Below are 8,533 nucleotides of genomic sequence, written 5' to 3' on the forward strand. Positions count from 1 at the left end.
AGGAAAACTACAGAGTCATCTTAGATGCAAAAAAGCATTTGACAATATCCAATACCCATTCATGTTTAAAGTTTATAGAAAATAGGGATACAGGGCACATATATAAACATAGTAAAGACAATATACTTCAAGTCTATTGCCAACATCAGACTAAATGAAGAGAAATGTAAATCAATACCACTAAAATCAGGCACAAGGCTGCCCACTCTCTCCGTATCTCTTCAACTTAGTACTTGAATTCCTAAGAAGAACAATAAGGCAACTAAAGGAGATCAAGGTGATTCAAATCAGAAAGGAAGAAGTCAAAGTATCACTATTTGCAGTTGATATGTTAATATATATGAGTACTCAAAAATTCAACCAGAGAACTGTTCAGTTGATAAATACCTCCAACAAAGTGGCTGGATACAAAATTAACTCAAAAAGATAAGTAGGCCATGTGCATATGAAAGAATATAGGGCTGAGAAAGAAATTAGGAAAACTACACCCTTCACAATAGCCACAAATAACCTAAAGTACTTTGGTGTAACTCTAACCAAGCAAGTGAAAGATGTGTTTAAAAAAAAAAGCCTTCACATCTCTAAAGAAAAAAATTGAAAAAGATATCAGAAAATGGAAAGATTTCCCATACTCTTGATTGTTAGAATTAACATTGTGAAAATGGCCATTCTTCCAAGAGGAATCTACAGAAGCAATACAATTTCCATCAAAGTATCAACATAATTCTTTTTTTTTTTCAATGCAGTTTATTCAGGAACCTTGATCCCCAGGAACCATCAGAAAATAACCCCAAACACCTAAGATAGCACAATGGGTAGAGGCCAGCGTAAAAGCTCAAGCAACAAAAGACAGAGCAATATGGCATTTCCAGAACCCAGTTACCCAGGGGCAAGTAGCCCTGGACACCCCAGCATAACTGAAATCCAAGAAGATGACATAACAACTATGCTCATGAAGATGATAACAGAGGAAACAAATAAGATACGTAAGGGCATAGAGGAAGATAAACTCAAACAGAATATTGCCATCCATAAAGAAATAGAGGAAGCTGCAAACAAACAGTTTATGGCCTTTAGAAAGGAAATGCTTAAAGCACTGAATGAAATAAAAGAAACAGAGTTGAAGGAACTAAAAGAAAAACAGGAAAGTACAATCAGACAGGTGAAGGAAGTAAACAAAACAAATCAAGACCTGAAGATAGAACTGGAAAAATTAAAGAAAACACAAATGGAGGAAATAATGGAAAGGAAGAATCTAGGGAAGAAAACAGGACTACAGAGAAAAGCATAACCAACAGACTACAAGAGATGGAAGAAAGAATCTCAGGTGTAGAAGATACAATGGAAGAAATCAATGTATCTGTCAAAGAAAATGTTAAATCTGAAAAATTCCTGACACAGACCGTCCAAGAAATCCAAGACAATATGAAAAGACAAAACCTAAGAATAATAGGTATAGAGGAAAAAGAAGACTCCCTTCTCCAAGGCCCAGAAAATATTTTCAACAAAATCATTGAAGAAAATTTCCCCAACTTTAAGGAAAGGCCAATAAGAATTCAAAAGGCCTACAGAACACCCAACAAATTTGACCAGAAAAGAAAATCCTCTGGCCACATAATAATCAAAACTGTAAGTATACAGAACAAAGAAAAAATACTAAAAGCTGCAAGAGAAAAAGGCCAAGTAACATATAATGACACACCCATTAGAATCACATCTGACTTCTCAACAGAGACTATGAAAGCCAGAAGGGCCTGGACAGATATCATGCAGACCCTAAGAGAACACAGATGTCAGCCCAGGCTACTATACCCCACAAACCCCTCAGTCCTCATAGACAGAGAAAACAAGATATTCAATGACAAAAACAAATTTCAACAATACCTACAAAGAAATCCAGCATTACAGAAGACACTAGAAGGGAAAATACAACCCAGAAAAACTAGCTACATTCAAGAAAACACAGGAAATAAATAACCTCACTTCAGTAAAACAAAAAGCAACCAAGCACACAACCTGATGACCACAGCCAACATCAAAATCAAGGGATCTAGCAGCCACTGGTCATCAATCTCTCTCAACATCAATGGACTCAACTCTCCAATAAAAAGACACAGATTAACAGAATGGATACATAATCTAAACCCAGCAATCTGTTGCATACAAGAAACACACCTAATACACAAAGATAGACATTACCTGAGGGTAAAGGGTTGGAAAACAACTTTCCAAGCAAACGGACCCAAGAAGCAAGCAAGAGTAGCCATTCTAATATCTGATACAAATAGACTTTCAACCAAAATTAATCAAAAGAGATGGGAAAGGACACTTCATACTCATCAAGGGAAAATTCCAACAAGAAGACATCACAATCCTAAACATCTATGCCCCAAATACAAGGGCACCCACATTTGTGAAAGAAATATTGATAAAACTTAAATCACACATAGATCCCCACACACTAATAGTGGGAGACTTCAACACCCCACTCTCAACAAAGGACAGGTCAACAAAACAGAAATTAAACAAAGAAACAATATCTCTAACAGAGGTCATGAATCAAATGGACCTCACAGACATTTACAGAACCTTACACCCAAACACAAAAGAATTTACCTACTTCTCAGCACCTCATGGAACTTTCTCCAAAATAGATCACATAGTTGGTCACAAAGCAAGCCTCAACAGATACAAGAAGATTGAAATAATCCCTCCCTTGTACCCTGTTTGATCACCATGCAATAAAGCTGGACCTCAGTAACAACAGAAATAGCAAAAAGCCTACACATACATGGAAACTGAACAACTTATTACTAAAAGACAGCTGGGTCAGGGAAGAAATAAAGAAAGAAATTGAAATCTTCCTAGAACTCAATGAAAATGAAGACACAACATACCCAAACTTGTGGGACACAATGAAAGGAGTGCTAAGAGGAAAGTTCATAGCACTAAGTGCCTTCAAGAAGAAATTTGAGACAGCGCATTCAAGCAACTTAATGGCTCACTTAAAAACCCTAGAAAAAGAAGAAACAGACACACCAAGAAGGAGCAGATGGCTGGAAATAATCAAACTCAGGGCTGAAATCAATCAATTAGAAACAAATAAAATAATTCAAAGAATCAATGAAACCAAGAACTGGTTCTTTGAGAAAATCAACAAGATAGACAAACCCTTAGCCAAGCTAACTAAAAGGCGAGAGACACCATCCAAATAAACAAAATCAGAAATGAAAAGGGGGACATAACTACAGACACTGAGGAAATCCAAGCAATCATTAGGACTTACTTCAAAATTTGAAAATCGAAATGAAATGGACAATTTTCTTGATTGATTACACTTACCAAAGCTAAATCAGGACCAGGTAAATCAATTAAATAGTCCTATATCCCCCAAGGAAATACAAGCAGTCATCGAAAGTCTCCCATCCAAAAAAAGCCCAGGACCTGATGGTTTCGGTGCAGAATTCTACCAGACATTCAAAAAAGAGCTAACTCCAGTTCTCTTCAAACTATTCCACAAAATAGAAACAGAAGGAACATTTCCAAACTCATTCTATGAAGCCACAGTTACCTTCGTACCTAAACCTCACAAAGACCCAACAAAAAAGAGAACTTCAGGCCAATCTCCCTTATGAACATTGATGCAAAAATACTCAACAAAATACTTGCAAACCGAATACAAGAACACATCAAAGATATCATCCGCTATGACCAAGTAGGCTTCATCCCAGGTATGCAGGGGTGGTTCAATATACAGAAATCCATCAATGTGATCCACCATGTTAACAAACTGAAAGAAAAAAAACCACATGATAGTCTCCCTAGATGCTGAAAAAGCATTTGACAAAATCCAACATCCATTCATGTTTAAAATATTGGAGAGATCAGGGATACAAGGCACATATCTAAACATAGTAAAGGCGATATACAGCAAGCCTATAGCCAACATCAAACTGAACGGAGAGAAACTTAAAGCAATCCCACTGAAATCAGGGACAAGACAAGGCTGCCCACTCTCCCCATATCTCTTCAACATAGTTCTGGAAGTCCTTGCTAGAGCAATAAGACAGTTGAAGGAGATCAACGGGATACAAATTGGAAAGGAAGAAGTAAAATTATCACTATTTGCAGATTATATGATGGTATACGAGAGTGACCCCAAAAACACTACCAGGGAACTCCTACAGCTGATAAACACCTTCAGTAAAGTGGCCAGATACAAAATTAACTCAAAATAATCAGTAGCCCTCCTGTATACAAAAGACAAAAGGGCTGAGAAAGAAATTAGAGAAACAACGCCCTTCACAATAGCCACAAATGACATAAGGTACCTCGCTCGGAGTTACCCTAACCAAGGAAGTCAAAGACTTGTATGAAAAAAAATTTCAAGTCTCTGAAGAAAGAATTAGAAGAAGATATGAGGAGATGGAAAGATCTCCCATGCTCATGGCTTGGCAAGTTTAACACAGTAAAAATGACCATCTTACCAAAAGCAATATATAGATTCAATGCAATTCCCATCAAATTGCCAACACAATTCTTTACAGACCTGGAAAGAAAAATTCTCAACTTCCTATGGAATAACAAGAAACCCAGAATTGCTAAAACAATCCTCTACAATAAAAGATCTTCTGGAGGTATCTCCATCCGTGATCTCAAGCGGTACTATAGAGCAACAGTTTTAAAAACTGCATAGAAACAGTACTGGCATAGAAACAGACTGGTGGATCAATGGAAGCGAACAGAGGACCCAGAAATAAACCCACACAATTATGGACACCTGATCTTTGACAAAGATGACAAAACCATACAATGGAAAAAAGATAGCATCTTCAACAAATGGTGCTGGTCCAACTGGATGTCTACATGTAGAAAAATGAAAATAGATCCATACTTATCACCCTGCACAAAACTGAAGTCCAAGTGGATCAAAGACCTCAACATAAAACCAGACACATTAAATCAGCTAGAAAAAAAAAAAGTGGGGAATACCCTAGAACTCATTGGTACAGGAGAAAACTTCCTGAACAGAACACCAAAAGCACAGGCTCTAAGAGCAACAATCAATAAATGGGACCTCATGAAACTGAAAAGCTTTTGTAAAGCAAAGGACACTGTCATCAAAACAAAGCGATTGCCGACAGATTGGGAAAGAATGTTCACCAACCCTTTATCTGACAGAGGACTCATATCCAGTATATATAAAGAACTATAGAAGCTGAAAAGCAGCAAACCAAGTAATCCAATTAAAAAATGGGGAACAGAGCTAAACAGAGAATTCTCTGTAGAGGAATATCGAATGGCAGAGAAGCACTTAAAGAAATGCTCAACCTCATTAGCCATCAGGGAAATGCAAATCAAAACAACCCTGAGATTTCACCTTACACTCATCAGAATGGCCAAGATCAAAAACTCAAGTGACAACACATGCTAGAGAGGTTGTGGAGAAAGGGGAACCCTTCTCCACTGCTAGTGGGAATGTAAACTTATACAACCACTCTGGAAATCAATCTGGTGCTTTCTCACACAACTAGGAATAGTGCTTCCCCAAATCCAGCCATACCACTCCTAGGCATATATCCAAAAGAGGCTCACATACACAGAAAGGACATTTGCTCAACCATGTTTGTAGCAGCTTTATTTGTATATAGTCAGAAGCTGGAAACAACCCAGATGCCCCTCAACTGAAGAATGGATGTAGAAATTATGGTACATCTACACAATGGAATATTACTCAGCAATGAAAAATAAGGAAATCATGAAATTTGCAGGTAAATGGTGGGATCTGGAAAGGATCATCCTGAGTGAGTTGTCCCAGAAGCAAAAAGACACACATGGTATATACTCACTCATGTAAACACACAACATAGGACAAACCCACTAAAATCTGTGCATCTAAAGAAACGAAGCAAGAGAGAGGACCCAAAGTGAAGCACTCAATCCCCATCCTGAAAGGCAAAGAGTATGGACATCAGAAGAAGAAAACGGGAAACAACCTAGGAACCTACCACAGAGGGCCTCTGAAAGCCTCTGCCCTACAGACTGTCAAAGCAGATGCTGAGCCGGATGGGCAACTGTTGGGCAGAGTGAATGGAATTTTAGGTAAGAACTGGGAAATAGTAAGAGCTGGAGAGGACAGGTTCTCCACAAGGAGAGCAACAGAACAAGAAAATTTGAACACAGGGAACTTCCCAGAGACTCATACTCCAACCAAGGACTATTCCTGGAGATAACCTAGAACCCCTGTACAGATAAAGCCCATGGCAGTTCAGTGTCCAAGTGGGTTACATAGTAATGTGAAGAGGGACTGCCTCTGTCATAAACTGATTGGCCTGTTCTTGATCACCTCCCCCTGGTGGGGGGGAGCAGCCTTACCAGGGCACAATAGAGGACAATACAGCCACTTCTGATGAGAACTGATAGACTAAGATCAGAAAAGAGAGGAGAACCTCCCCTATCAGTGGTCTTGGGGAGTGGCATGCATGTGGAAAGGGGAGAGAGGGTGGGATCAGGAGAGGAGGAGGGAGGGGCTTATGGGGGGAATACAAAATGAATAAAGTGTAATTAATAAAAATTAAAAAAATATAAAAAAATTTTAGTGAGAATAGTGAACTTTCCTTTAAATATCAGTAAAATTTAAAACTGACTCTTTTTCAGTATTTTTGGGTGAAAGTATGCGTATGAAAACAATGACGGACACTGCCTTTTATTATCAAACATTTGGGATCATTTGGTACCTACCATTGTAAGTCAGTGGCTTAAGATAAGCAATGTCCCTTGTCTTAAGAGCATTGCAGCCATCAAACTGTATTTCAGCCACTTAGTTTTCTCTATTTCTTTATAGTTTGCCAAATAATAGCAATCAAACATAAGGCTTCAAACAAAAAAAATGTCACAAAATGAATATTTAACTAGGTCTCTGTGGCCATTGTGGCCAAAAAGAGGTGGGGGTGGGGCTTATAACAGAGGTAGGAGCGGAACCTGAGTTAGAACTTAAAGAGATAAATGGAAACATAGAGAGATAAATGTTACCATAAAGAAAGGGAGAGGAAGAGTTGTTGCTGGAAAAAGAAAGGAAGCTACAAGAAAATTTGGAATATGATTTTTTTAATTTTTATTTTTTAATATTACTTACAGTTTGTTGGAATATACAATTTTTAATTTTTAAATTTCATTGTAGGTTTGGTGTAAGTTTTGTAGAGGGTGGACTAAATCAAGAACATTGGGAAAAACTAGCACACTAAACGAGACCAAAAGATGAAGAGATCTTAAACTGTATGGTGAGAGATGGTGAGTTACAAGTACATATTAAATGAAAAAGCAAAACAATGCACTGATTGATTGGAAGTGAAATGGGAAAGGAATATGGGAGTCAGAAGGACTCTATGATACCTGCACTTGCCATTGACAGAGCTGAGCAAGATTGTGTAACTGTCTCATTACTGGTTCATAAGAGGTAGAGTACACTATATACATTCATCAAATGTGCTGGCTAGTTTTATGTCAACTTGACACAGCTATAGTCATCTGAGAAAAAAGAAACTTGATTGAGTAAATGTAGGCAGAATTTTCTTAGTTGGTGATCATTGGAAGAGGGCACAGCCCAGTATGGGTATTAAGCTACCCATTGGCTGATGATCCTGGATTTTATAAGAAAGCAGGCTGAACAAGCCATAAGAAGCAAGACTCACCACAACACAAAAATAAAGCAATAATAAACTAAAAAATAGAAAAATCTACACACACCAATGCTATACTGAGTAGAAGTACCCATCTTTGAGTATTTCAGCCAACCCTCATTCTCACTGCTGGCTCAGTCTTCTGTCATGTCCTGGACTTACCTGTCACTTGCTCAGCCTGCATCCAGAACCCTGTACATCTGGCCTAACTTTGATTACTTAGAAATGGCTTTTAATTTGTTCCTTCTCCATTAGTCTTTCCCATTAATGACTCACACTTGATAATGGTGTGTACAGTACCCTTCAACCTTCAAGCGACATACAGAATTATGTCAAAACACAGTTCAGACGCGGTAATTAGAATTGTCTCACCAATTGTATTTTCATTGGCCTCCATGTTGGTAGAGATCCAATCACACACTTGCAAAAATAAAACTGTTCTTTAGTCTCTTTCATGATGTGATTTCTTAACAGTGTGTGTATCCAGCTGTAAGCCAGCTTCCTGGTTGATGGTTTAATCCAGGGAGCATTATTAACCTGTCCAGGCTGTATACCTTCCTCTAGACTGTTTGTATTGTGGCTTAGCGTATTTTCAGATCTGTTGATTACTTGCAATTAAGGCAGAATTCGTAACTTGTCTTTTTTCCCCATTTAGCTCTAACACAGTGTTATTTTCATGGTTAAGGCACTTTCCCTTCATCCTTGTTAGTTTTGATACTCTTTTGAGAATGAGTGCTCTCAGATGTAATGTTTCTTGAATAAAAACAACTTCTCAAATCTAAAAAAAAAAAAAGAAGAAGAAGCAAGACAGTAAGTAACACTCCTCCATGGCCTTTGCTTCAGCTCCTGACTCA

Source organism: Meriones unguiculatus (genome assembly GCF_030254825.1).
Source record: "Meriones unguiculatus strain TT.TT164.6M chromosome Y unlocalized genomic scaffold, Bangor_MerUng_6.1 ChrY_unordered_Scaffold_23, whole genome shotgun sequence".
NCBI lineage: Eukaryota > Metazoa > Chordata > Mammalia > Rodentia > Muridae > Meriones > Meriones unguiculatus.